Source organism: Glycine soja, chromosome 16 (assembly GCF_004193775.1).
Source record: "Glycine soja cultivar W05 chromosome 16, ASM419377v2, whole genome shotgun sequence".
In the NCBI taxonomy this organism is placed as follows: domain Eukaryota; kingdom Viridiplantae; phylum Streptophyta; class Magnoliopsida; order Fabales; family Fabaceae; genus Glycine; species Glycine soja.
The window spans coordinates 18,685,854-18,700,037 of NC_041017.1; the positions used below are offsets into that span (position 1 = coordinate 18,685,854).

Genomic DNA, 14,184 nt, shown 5'->3' on the forward strand with positions numbered 1-14,184 from the left:
ATGAGAAAAGGAAGAACTTCAATATCTTTATGCTTTCACAGGTTTTACTGCTTACACTTTCGCTAGAGGTCGGTCGGGTGGAAAGTTAGCTCGAACGAAATTAGTGTCTTATCTTTACTTCCCTTTTATCTCCAATAAAAGATAAGTAAAGAGGGGCAACTGTCATACCCTAAATTCATTCAGGGATAATTGTTTGCCAACATGCATATTTTTGCCTATCAAGTTGAGCTGCTTAACATCAATCATTGCGCAATTCGTAGGGTTTTGCGACGTTACGGAAAAAAATGAGTAAGATACTCAGAATGGGGGTAATTTTTGTCAACATGGGGATTTTTTCCAACTGAGTTGAGCTGCTTAACAGTAATCACGGTGCAATCCGTAGGGTTTCTTGATGTTTCAGAAGGAAATAGGCAAGAAACTTATGATAGGGGCTCGTCGTTACGATATCAACACTCTAAACCGCGAGAATTTCAATTTTTAAATGAAAACTCTGTTAATTTTCTTATGAAAAATGAACGTAAATTTTTTTTCCGATATACATTCACCACACAATGCACCGTTACTTAAGTGAATACACACACACACACACACACACACACACACACATATATATATATATATATATATATATATATATATATATATATATATATTGTTGGACAAATGGTCTTTGGTATCTTAAGAAAGGGGGGTTGAATTAAAATATCACAATCTTTTTTAAATTAAAATTTCTATTTTAATTTTATCCCAACAGCTCAAGATTCCTTTAAAAAAGAATTCCTAGATAATAATGCAAATTAATTTACTGAATAAAAATAATAAGCAATAAGCAATAAAGGAGTTCAAGGGAAGAGGAAATGCAAACACATTTTTATACTGGTTCGGCCACACCCTTGTGCCTATGTCCAGTCCACAAGCAACCCGCTTGAAAGTTTCACTATGTTGTAAAATCCCTTTATAAGTTCTGAACCACACAAGGACAACCCTTCAAGTGTTCAGATTTCTTTACAACAAGAGACCCTCGGTCTCTTAATCCCTTTTTGAGAAATAGATGAAGAGAAGAAGAAATCTCTCTTAAAAGAGATAGATTGAACAATTTGAGCACTCAAATAATTCCTTATTGAATTGCAAGTGTATTGGCCAAGGAATTTTTCAGAGGATAAGATGATTTTGCTTTTTGAGAGGATAAAACCTTTTTGTTCTGAAAAACTCTGAGCAAATTTGTGTTCCAAGTTACATATAAATAGCCCTTTGATGGTCATGTAAAAACCATTTGTAAAGTTGTGACTCTTGAAAATAATTTTCTGAAAATCTCCTCTGGTAATCGATTACAAGACTTGTGTAATCGATTACAGGCTTTAAAATTTGAATCAAAATGTTTATTAACTGTTGGTAATCGATTACCATTCTTGTGTAATTGATTACACGGTGTAAAATTTGAATTCAAATTTCTAATAGTTGTTATAAATCATAATCGATTACATCCTCTGGTAATCGATTACCAGAGAGTAAGTCTCTTGAAAAAGACATTTTTGCTTAAATTTCTTGGCCAAACCTTTTGCAACTTCAATTTGGAATTCCTTTCCTAAAACACTAGAGATCTTCTTGATCTTGTATCTTGTATTCTTGGATTTTTGTTCTTGAATTAAACTTGAGAAGCGCTTTTTCATAAGGCATCAAAACATCACAAACATATGGCATCATCAAAACATCAAGGGCAAAGTCTTTGCTTCTACATATATATATATATATATATAGGTATAGTAACTGAGTACACATCATTCACATAATGGAAAGTAAATTTGTTCATACAAATAATTAAATTTGTGATTTACATCCTCAATTCAACAAAAATAATTATGAACCAGCTATGGAGGAGTTGATTAACCTAACACAACTTTGTCCCAAAATGATCCATACGTCGGCTCGGCGGCTCCACAAGAGAATCTCACTTCGTAATCATCACAGGTACCAACCACACGGTACAAAAATTGCAAGGGGTGAGTTTATTATAAAAGAAACTAATACAAAAATCAAATAACCATAATTAGTAAGAAAACATTAACAAATATCATAAGCTTACACAAACATTCATTAGTCCAACATATACTCAACAAATAGTCATCATCCATCCATAGATTCAATCAATCATGCTCAGTATGATGCATGCACCTAATTTCAACACTCAAATGCAATGTGGTACCATCCCCAAGGAAATAGCCTAAGTGTGTCCACACGACACTCTCATTTAGGAAAACTAGGCAGTAAGTGTCGAGGTCACCCTGTCGTGCATAGGCAACTCCACTTCTCCCATCCACGGTGATCAGCCTGAGTCTCAAGGGAGTTCCAAACTGAGTGACATACCCCCAAGTACAAGTATTCCTCCTCATGAGAAACTACAAGTACTTATTGATAAATTTTATACTATTTCCATGTCATATGAAGTATGAAACATGGGCACCATCAATGCACTAACCATGGATAATTAAAGATTTTAAGCCATCCCCTCCAGAGATGCTTAAAATTCTTTAACCACTCTATTTCCCCTACCAGGGATATCCAACAAGGTCACTGCACCCCCCATGTACATACACAACATACAACGTATGAAACATGGGCACCATTGATGCACTGACTGTGGATAATTAAAGATTCTAAGTCATCCCCCTCTAGAGATGCTTAAAACTCTTTAACCACTCTATTTCTGCCACCAAGGATACCCAACAAGGTCACTGCACCCTTCATGTACATACACAATATACAACGTATGAAACATGGACACCATCAATGCACTGACCGTTGATAATTAAAGATTCTAAGCCATCCCCCTCCTGAGATGCTTAAAACTCTTTAACCACTCTATTTTCCCCACCAGGGATATCCAACGAGGTCATTGCACCCCCATGTACATACCGTGACATTTTCAACATCATCAACATCTCACTTCAATATCATTATTTGCATCAACAATGCCTCATCTCATTTCAATGACTTTATCAATAACAACAACATCATATCATATTAACATAATCATCATTAACAGCATCAACTCATATCAACATAATCATCAATGACAACATCATCTCACATCAATTAATATCCTCGATAATAGTATCCTTAGTAAGTCGCATTCCGTATACACATACATGTATAGTTCATGCCTGAGATTCACACTCCCCAAGTCTTCAGACCATACAAGTCTAATAGAAACAATAATCTTATTCATCAATAATAGATATATCGCATCCCATTAGTCAAAAACATTGTTTTCTTGAAAACGAGCATGCAATAGGGACAAGCATACATCCCTATAGTTAGGTTCCCTGACCCCAACTATGGTATTAAAAATTGTAAATGATAATAAACTCCCCTCACCTATCGTGAGCTCTCCTTCGGTTCCTCTTTGCATCGCTCAGAGGTCTCTCTCATTCACACTCATCAGTCCAAACATAATTGGTTAATAACCATATTCGGAGTCAAATACCCCTGTCAAAACATAATTGGCTGAGTGGTGTTTCGGATTCTACTAAAAGGAGACATGATTTTAAAATTCCAATCACACCAATGTGATCAAGGTTCAGTGAAGGTCACGAAAATAACATCAATGTTATAAAAAGATAATTTTTACAATGTCTCATTTTCAAGGGTTTTTCAAAGGAAGTGTAAAAATACCCTATTGCAGTACCTAACAAACAAGACACACTTAGAGGAACTCAAACTAACTAAGAGAAGGGCTTAGAAATCAAGATTACCTCAGAGAAGCTATGAAATGGAGGATTGGGGGAATTTTCTCCACCGAATCCTTGAGGAGGATTCTGAGGATTCCGCTCCGATTAAAATGTTCCTCTTGGTGTGGGGGTTTGGCAGCAAGCAACGGTGGCTCGTGGCGGTCATCGATGGTCATGGGTGGTGGAAAAAGGGGGTGTTAGGGTTTGGGTGGCATTTGGAGAGGAGAGAGTGAAAATCATGTTTTTCACGCTGAAGAACGTATTTATAATCTGCAGATCTCGCTTAACGAGCTCGTCTTGCTAAGCGGAAGTTCACGTTTTGCGCTTAGAGCTACAATTCGTGCTTAGTGCAACTCCCTCTGCACTAAGTCTTGCTCAGCGGGCGAATTCTCGCTCAGTGCAATTCCCTCTCAGGTTGAAATTGCGCTTAGCGCACCCCTTCTTGCTCAGCGCAATTCCATCTCGGGTTGGAATTGCGCTTAGCTCGCCCTTCTCGCTTAGTGAGACACACAAATTTGTTTATTTTTTAAATCCAACCGGTCAAACTGTGGAGAATTTTCTTGGGAACATCCAATCAAAATTTGAAGACGATCCAATGGTTAATGAATCAAGGATCGCGATTTTACTAGAATAGGTTTAGGTAAAATTTGAAATCTCATAATTTCAACTTAGCTCAAAAAAACTCCACATAACTCAACATCCACATCAAGAAATTCACACATGACTAATTAAAGTCATACCTCAACACATTCAAGTCAACCATATAGTCAAATAACATGATAAATACAATTAAACATTAATTTATAATTAGTAATATTTCAGGGTATTACAACTCTCCCACCCTTTTAGAAATTTCGTCCTTGAAATTTACCTGACTCAAATAAGGATGGATAGGTTGCTCACATCTGACTCTCTAATTCCCACATGGCATCTTCTTCTGATGCACCTCCCCAGATCACCTTGACCAATGCAATCTCCTTCCCTCTTAGGTCCTTTGTTCGCCTATCCTCGATCCTCAAAGGCAATGTTTCATATGTCAAGTTTTCCTTCACTTGTACGTCATCCAATTCGATCACATGAGATGGATCATGGATATACTTATGGAGTGGAGACACATGAAAGACATTGTGAAGATTAGAAAGATATGGGGGTAATGTAATTTGGTATGCCACAAGACCGACTCTTTTAAGAATTTGGAAAGGACCAATAAAGCAAGGTGTGAGTTTTCAAGATTTCAATGCTCGACCAACCCCAGTCCATGGAGTGACTCTCAAGAATACATGATCTCTAACCTCGAATTCCAGGTCTTCCCTCTACACTAAGTCTCGCTCAACGGGCCAATTCTCACTCAGTGCAATTCCCTCTCGGGTTGAAATTGCACTTAGCACGCCCCTTCTCGCTCAGCGCAATTCCCTCTCGGGTTGGAATTGCGCTTAGCGATCTCTTCTCGCTTAGGGAGACATAAAAAGTTGTTATTTTCAAAATCCCAATGGCCAGATTGTGGAGAGTTGTCTTGGGAACCTCCAGTCAAAATTTGAAGATGATCCAACGATTGACAAATTTGGGATTGCGATTTTATTGGAATAGGTTTAGGTAAAATTTGAAATTTCATAATTTCAACTTAGCTCAACAAAACTCCACATAACTCAACATCCACATCAAGAAATTCACACATGACTAATTCAAGCCATACCTTTACTCATTCAAGTCAACCATATAGTCAAATAACATGATAAATACAATTAAACATAGATTTATAATTAGTAATATTTTAGGGTGTTACAATGAGGATGCACGCACAAAACAATCTGCATCGGTAGGGATCTAATGCAAATTTGGTGAACTCGATGGCAGGGCACCTTAAACCAATAGCTCTTCGAAGAGTGAATCTTTGTGAGGAAGAATTGGAACTCCCCGGTGAACATATGCTTTAGATGGGATGAAGAAAATGGACAAAGGTTACGTTGATGGCAGCAATTGTGTGATTGCAATGAAAGGAGTTAGTTGCTGACAAAATAGTCATGTTGACTCTTCACTAACACATGACATGAAACATGTACAAAATTTTTATTAAAAAAAATGCCATGTATGTAGGGATGCTAGAGTTAACGACTTTTGCTAACGACAAGACTGATTTGCCTCATTTTATGGACTAAATTTGAATTTTTCATATTTTAGGGGCCAATTTGTCATCAACATAGACTTTCAAAACTAAATAGGTATTTACCTTTATTTATTCTATTCTATGGCCAATTTTAGGGTGAACCATCCAAACATGTGTTGTTTTAGTGGACCACTAATACTTATCGTTAAATTCATCTAGTCTCCCCTCTCTTATCATACACCTTTTACACCATATTCTTATTCCTTTCCCAGATCTATTTCCCCAACTTTCATAATCTCCCCTCTCTCGTTAAATTCTTTTCTCCTTTCCTTCTTTCTCTCCTTCCTTTCCCTCCCTCCCCAAATCTATTTCCCCAAGTTTCAAAAACAAATGATAGAAAGGTGAAAGCAAAATAACATGAAGAATCTTGAACACAAATAAGTCAAGCAATTAGAATATTCAAGAAGCATATTAGGTTATTTGATTAATTTAAATAAAGTCTTCAAGTTTCTTTTAAAAGTTTTAAAATTGTTTTTCAAGTTCTATAATCAATGTAATCGATTACCAAAAGGTGTGTTTTGAAGAGTTACATTTTTTGGGAATCACCCCTAACAGCTTACATAGATTTTACCTATAAATATTCATCATTTTAACATATTTATATACATGAGAAACATTTGAAAATATCTAGTTAAAAATCATTCTCAATCATCAAGTTCTTGACCAAAAACTTGGCCAAATACACTACATTTATATACATGAGAAACATTTGAAAATATCTAGTTAAAAATCATTCTCAATAATCAAGTTCTTGATCAAAAACTTGGCCAAATACACTTATTATTGAGAAACCTTCTAGTGCTTCAATTTGTAACATTTCCTCTAAATTAGAGAGTGAATTCTTATATTCTTTGTTTAAACTTTTGAAAAGGGTAAGGCATCCCTTATAAGAACAAGAGTATGGTATCTCTTGATTCTTGAGAGACTCAAGCACAAATGGAGCATGTGAGTAGTCCCTCAAAAGCTAAGAAAAATATCTTCAATTGTTTCACAAATAAAATTTGGCCAATTCTGCCATTTCGAGGGTCAAATTAAGCTTAGAAGTCAAAATATCTGCACTTGAACAATTGGGCTGCGAGTTTGGGCTTTGTTTTATGTAATTAGTTTAATTAGGTAGATTAGATAAGCCTAATCTGTAAATCATGAAGATTTTGATGATGTCAAAAAGAATTTGCTTGAGAAAGGTGGAGAATGTAAATCATGCAAGCTTTGATGGTGTCGAGAAGAAATCACATGTTTGTCATCATCAAAAGGGGGGAGAATGTGAATGTATGTATATAAGATTTTGATGATGCCAAAGAAGAATCAAACAAGGCTGCTTCAAAGGATAAGCATTTGCTTCAAGATTAATACAAGATTGTTTCAACAAACAAAGCCTTGATTCAAGATTTCTTCAAGATCAAGCCTTGCCTCAAAACAAAGTGCTTTCAAGACATTCAAGGCTCTGGTAATTGATTACCAGGCAGTGTAATCGATTACCAGAAGACAGGGTTGACAAATAGCTGTTGAAAAGGGTTTTGAATTTGAATTTTCAACATATAATCAATTACCATATGTCTGTAATCGATTACCAGCAACGAAACTTCTGAAATTCAAATTCAAAAGTCATGACCCTTCAAATTATAACTGTGTAATCAATTACACAAACATTGTAATCGATTACCAATGGAGAATTGTCAGAAAATATGCCAACAGTCACATCTTTTCATTGGATTTTTGAATGGTCATCAAAGGCCTATAAATAGGTGACTTGGGCACGAATTTTATAAGAGAGTTTTTGCTGGTCCAAAATGTCTTATCCTCTCAAAAGAAAATGAGAGAGATTCCAAGAGAACTTCATTGCTAAATGCTCTCTCAAGAAATCTTGGGCAAACACTTGCAAATCCATTAAGAGTTCATCCATGGATCTTCATTGTAATATTCTTCTGTTGAAGAGAATTCTTCTTCCATTCTTCTTATTCAATGAGATTGGCTAAGAGACTGTGAGTCTCTTGTTGTAAAGCATCTGAACACAAGGGATGGGTTGTCCCTGTGTGGTTCAGACTTTGTAAAGGATTTTACAAAGATAGTGGAAAACTCAAGTGGGTTACTTGAGTACTGGATGTAGGCACGGGAAGTGGCCGAACCAGTATAAAACTGTGTTAGCATTCTCTCTTCCCTTATCTTATTTATATTATTGCAATCAATTTTGTCTTTCATGTTTAAAGAACATTGTTAAATTGATTGTTGTTGCTTCTTCTGCATTCTAAGTCTATCCCTCTTAAGATTATTGAGGCCACACGGACCAACAAGTAGTATCAGAGTGGGATTCTTGTATAAAGTTTAAAAACTTCAAGAATAGATATGGCCTCATCCAAATGTCCATTTCCTGAGGGAAATTCTGTCAATAGGCTCTTATGTTCAATGGTGAGGGTTATCATTATTGGAAAAACCCGAATGTAGATCTTTATAGAAGCCATAGATCTAAAGATATGGGAAGCCATTGAATTTGATTCCTTTATTCCTATAATGGTATAGAGAAATGCAACTACATAAAAAAAACTAGAGAAGAAAGAAGATGATGATGAAAGAAGAAAGAAGAAGATTACTCTTTAGCCCCAAAATGCTGAGTGCGATCAACTTGGGCACATGAGATTCAATTGTCCTGTGTTTAAAAGAAGAATGGAAAAATTTGACAAGATGAATTTCAAAGAGAAGAAAGAAAAGAAAGGATACATCACTTGGGAAGATAATGTCATAAATTATTCATGTGATTCAGAAAAGAAAATCATAAGTCTGGGTATCATGATGAAAGACTATGAAAACGGAAAAGAGCAAAGTCGATACAATGATAGAAATTTCTCCAAACACATGACATGCATCAAAGTTTATTCATATTTCTACCCAAGATAAAGTGGATATGTGATTTATGAAGACAACAAACAAATGCCACATTTCTCCCCAATAAAATCTCATATGTTGTTAAAAGAAAGGAAAGGCACACATGAATATCCTTAAACAAGATAAAGGTAGAAAGTGCACAAAATAAATGTTATCATTGATTGTAGTATCAACTTTTGCTCCAATGAATATGAGCTCGTGTGTGTGTGAGTGTGTGAGGGAGAGAGAGAGCAACATTCTATAATACCATTATTGATCTGAGAAAACTTCTCTTATGCACCCTTGGATTTGTTCTTGTCAGGGTGATACTGAAGAGAGAGCCTGAAAAAATAAACATTAATAAAGAAATATCAGTTACCAGATTGAATCTACATGATGAAGTGTGACAACATGAATACCAAGCATACATACTTGTTAAAAGCCTTCTGAATTTCCCGCTGACTTGCATTTTTATCAACCCCAAGAACCTGAAAAATTGAACAGCGTGCACAATTAGTTCACCACGCTCTCATAAAAAAACAAACAAATACATAAAAAAAATCCCTTTTCTTTCTCCATCTTGATTCGTGATCACTGATCAGTGATAGCTTGAAGCGGATAAATAGCAGCTTTTTCTCATTCAGGTTTTGAACTTACACTCCATGTACAAACAAAAACTCGTAAATGAATAACCTTCAATTCAAGCACACAACACATTGCTTGATTCCATCAAGCCAAGAAAGAAAAACTAAACTTTGACAATTTGATTCACAAAAGTCAAAATCAGGTCAGTCAAAACCCTAATTTCGCAAATGAACCCCCAAATTTCTCAATTTAAAAACACCAAACTGAGAATTCAAATAAGCAACCAAAAATTAAGCTGGGTAACAAATTCTCGAGAATGTAATGCAATGCAATGCAACTAACCTAAACCCACCAATCAATACATTTGAAATCACACAAATTCAACACCTTTCTACCTTTCCCACCACAAATTCCCAAACCTCACACCAAATTGCACTAAAATAGAGAGGAAAAAAAAAAGATGAAACTTTTCAAACCTTGTAGGGGTCGATGGTTTTGGCTTGCAATAATTCGAAGCTTGCAAGGAAACAGAGTGAGGCCACGAAGATGACCCGTGTGGAGGGAAAACGGGTCTTCATATTGGGATCCGAATGTGTCGCCGGAAGGAATTTGAAATCGGAAATAGGAACGTTAGTTGTTTTTTTTTATGCAGAGGAAAGTTAGTTTATCAGAGATAACCGTGACCGTGATGGAATGACGGATTTATACTTTGTGGAAGAGAGTCCAGATGCTTCCAGGTTAAGGACGTGGCACTATGGTGTGTGACCACGCATGTTGGCCAATCAGATTTCAGAATTTCTGATTTGGTATGTCATCTACGTACGAATAATCGGCTATCAAAACCATAAATCTTATTCCCATTGACTATTGTATAGAAAAAAGGGGGGGAAAATCTTATTCCTAAAACATTTACAAAATCTACAAAATTAGATTAAATCGTGGTATTTGGACTTGGGCCACGGATCGCCTATATAACTAGTTATCCACACTGTTTTTGGACAAGGGCATTGCTATTGACACTGCCTATGTGGGTGGCTTTTGACTAATTTCCAAAAATATACTTCCCCGTTGGAAGTATGATTCCTTGTATAATGTATAGTGGAATCATATTTATGTTGTGTATTTTTTTTTGCAATATCGTATTACAACAAAAGTATGATTCTGATGTACACAATGTATAATAGAATCATATTTTCGTTGTACTGTTATTTTCTCACCCTTAATATTATAATGAAAGCATAATTTTATTGTATATTTTGCAATAATCATACTTTTATTGTATTCTTTGTTAACCATAGATCCCAACAAAATAAAACTAGAGAGCATATTGTATTTAAGTGTGTAGTAAAAAAGATTTTTTGTTTAGACTATATGTATTTTTTGTTAAATTTTTTTTTCAAATAAAATATAATTATTATAAGTGATAAAATTCTCATTTCAAGTATTATAGTTATATATCAGAATTCAAACCTAATTGTTAAGCTAGAACATCCTAGTGTTAGTTAATCCTCCAATTAATAATCTTTATAATTCATCTACTAAACTACTCCACTACAAGTGGCTTTGTAGACCACTTTATTTACAAGAACCATCAAAATACTTATTGTAAAACAACCTATCATCCGATAAACAAATGACATGTAACCAAATGACATGTCTTCTAATATTAGGAATCAAAATAATAATATCTTCACTCACCACTATATACAAAAATAAGCTAACACTTCTAAAAAAATACAAAATTCCTCCTTAATAATATTTCCCAATAATTGATGTTGATAATTTTCTTAATTAGATGTCAACATGGAAACACTCTTTGGGTGGAACATGCACAACTTTTTCTTTTTTTGACCAACCTTAGAAAAATTTAATCTCGTCACAAACGGAAACAATTGTGTACTCCTTTGCCAATACAAATTAATCATATCCATTATTACTATTCATAGAAACCATTATCAAATAACAAAGAATGACACATAAATCGGTTAATCCTTACTACATTTCAACACCATCACTTTCCACATCATATTATACAAATTACTAGGCTTCTTAAAATAAACCAGACTCACCAAAACAATATGTAGAACAAATATATCTCATTTTCATACTTCCACCAAGTCTCCACTACTTCCAGGCACAACAATGACTTCTCCAACTTCCATCTTTGACTCCGTTCGAAACATTCCTCTACCGCTTACGCCATGTATTACAAATGCATTTGGTACCTTCTTCATCGAATTTGAATGACAACTCTTGTCTTCTACAACGATAAACCCTAACTACAATTAGTTTCAGATCTAATAGGATACAAAGCCATTAGTTTCACCAATAAGGACAAATCTGTCATTGATCGAGGCCGTACCCGAATCAAATAAACATGAAAATGCAGTAACTAGGAAGTGATCCTAGGTCGTTTCCCAACGAGCAGTGACACACCAATTGTTCATAATATACTTGCAGTAACAGTAACGATTGGGGGGGGGGTTTGTTTGTTTTGTGATTAAAGAGTAGAACAAGTAAACTGGAATACGAAACTACTAATATTAAAAATGGGTTGTTTCCTTTGATTTAGAAGCCATTCTCTTATCCTGGGTTATGGAGAATTCGTCCCTAACAGTCAACCACTTAATCCAACCCTATTTCAATTTACTAAGCGAAAATCAACTTAGGGTTGTCAATACGTGATTAGGCACCACATACACCAGTTAGCCCTTCGTCCATTAAGCATGAACGCAAGTTAGGCTCAGAGGCAATTAATCGAACACGAAGCGTGCACGGATTAATATTCACGAATTTGGGATAACTGGTGAAGGGAAAACTGCCAGGAAACCACATTACAAGCGAAACCTCAAAGAGAGTTGGGCTTCGTCCTCAAAAGGAAACAACACCAGAAAATCTAGCCCTTCCATGGATTCAAACAGAAAACGCAAATGAAACATGAAGCAGAAACGTAAATGAACAGAAACGTAAATGAACAGAAACGTAAATGAGACGGAAACGTAAATGAAAGTAGAAGAAGAAGCAAGAATGAATTCGTAATTAGAAGCAGAAAACGGAAATTTGCATTAAGAACGAAAATCGTAACAAGGGAACAGAAAAACGTGAAAACCTAAAACCCAAGCTCTGAATAATGAAAATAACATAACAGAATGCCCTGCACGAATCCCAAGGCAGCTATTTAAAAAGAGTCACTCAAAGTCACTGGGCCCTATTACAATACTCTGGCCCAAAACGAAATAAACACTGAACAACATAAAATAAAATTGCGAAATTTCCTAATTAGAAATTAACTAAGGTAAGCGCTGCTTTATTTGCCCTCTTCAAGTCCACAACCAAAATCCGGATTAAGCCCAATGTTTCATTAATTCCTGAAATTAGATTAAAAACATCAAATTAGCTAAATGAGCCCAAATAATAAAACTGCCTAATTAATTGTCAATTAAGACCAATCAATAATTAAAATGGTGCAAAAAGGGTTTAGCAAATAGAAGAAAATGATGGCACATCAGTCATTATCATGCGTCATATTAAATTTGGTCAAAACAGGTTGCAGGTAGCAAATCCTAACCCTTCATTTTCTATCCACAAAATCTAATGGTCACTATTTATGTTTTTACCATGGTGGTCCATGTAGACAACTTGACCACCTTAGATCTCGTCTACTAAAAGAAACCATGATTATATTTTCCCTTAATTTAAATGAGTGTTGCAGAGGCAACACCACTACAAAGGATCCAATTGCCAATAGAGTGCTGCTAGGTGAACCCAGCAGTTTTGCTGGTGCACCCAACAATTGTTGGGAAAAGACCTTTTAGCCCCTCAGCATTTTTTTAAAAAAAATAACTCTCGCCTCTCTCTCTCCCGCGCCGCGTGCTTCTTCGTCCTCGGACATTTGTGCTTCTTCATTCTTCTGCTTCTTCTTGAGTTTCTACATCTTCTTCATTCTTGCGTGATTGTTGTCGTGAACCTCCTCGGACCTCCCAAGTGAACTTCGCGTTTCGCCTCCCAAGCCATTGCCGCCATTGTTGTGTTTCTGCTTCTTCTTCGCGTTTCTGCTTCTTCTTCACCGCCCACCGTCGAGGGAGCTTCATGACCGTCCACAGTCAAGGTAAGCGCCGTGAACCTTTTTGTTTTTTCCACCATTGTTGCCGGCGATGGCGGAAACCGCTATCAGGAGTTGCTGTGCTTTTTATGGATCACCTAATCCGTAAAGTGTGTTGAGCAGTTTACGAATCACCTGATCCGTAAGCATGTTCCGGATCAAGTTGATCCAAAACATGCTTATGAATCAAGTGATCCGTAAACTACTAAAAAATAGTTTACAGATCAAGTGATCCATAAGCAGCTTTTGGATCAACTTGATTCGGAAGAAGCTTACAAATCACGTGATCCATAAACTATTTTTTAGTAGCTTACGGATCACCTGATCCGTAAAAGTCACAGCTTCATTTTAATTGAAAAATTGCCAAATATTTGATACATTGTGAGCTTTTTTTGAAATTAGGAATTTTGGTTATTAGGATCACCTCTGAATGTATCCTAAATATTTGATAAATAGTGTCAGTTTGGAGAATATTTAATGTTTCAATTTGATTTAATGCGAATATGTAATTGCCTTTTATGTAATTGCTACTTAGAACTAAATGTGGTATCGAGAAACTTATTCAAACGCCTAGACAACCTCAGCAAATTAAGTTCAAAAGTAACATGATTAGGACAAATCCCTAAAACTTGATCAATAGTTGATACTTGAGAGAAAAAGGAAAAACAATAGCTTTAGAATAATAAGTATAGTTGTTTTGCATTCCGTGCATAATCTATTTTTTCCACTTACTCATTTTGAAAAAT

The 14,184-nt window shown here is 35.6% G+C and overlaps 1 long non-coding RNA gene across 1 annotated transcript; it reads right to left on the reverse strand.

Annotated features, from left to right (window-relative positions):
- Window positions 1-1,793: 1,793 nt before the first annotated feature.
- LOC114390357 lies at window positions 1,794-10,155 on the reverse strand. The gene is made up of 4 exons (XR_003661884.1): window positions 9,813-10,155; window positions 9,184-9,239; window positions 9,020-9,093; window positions 1,794-1,951 (listed from the first exon to the last, which is right to left on the reverse strand). It is a non-coding gene; the product is annotated as an uncharacterized LOC114390357 (long non-coding RNA).
- Between the last annotated feature and the right edge of the window lie 4,029 nt (window positions 10,156-14,184).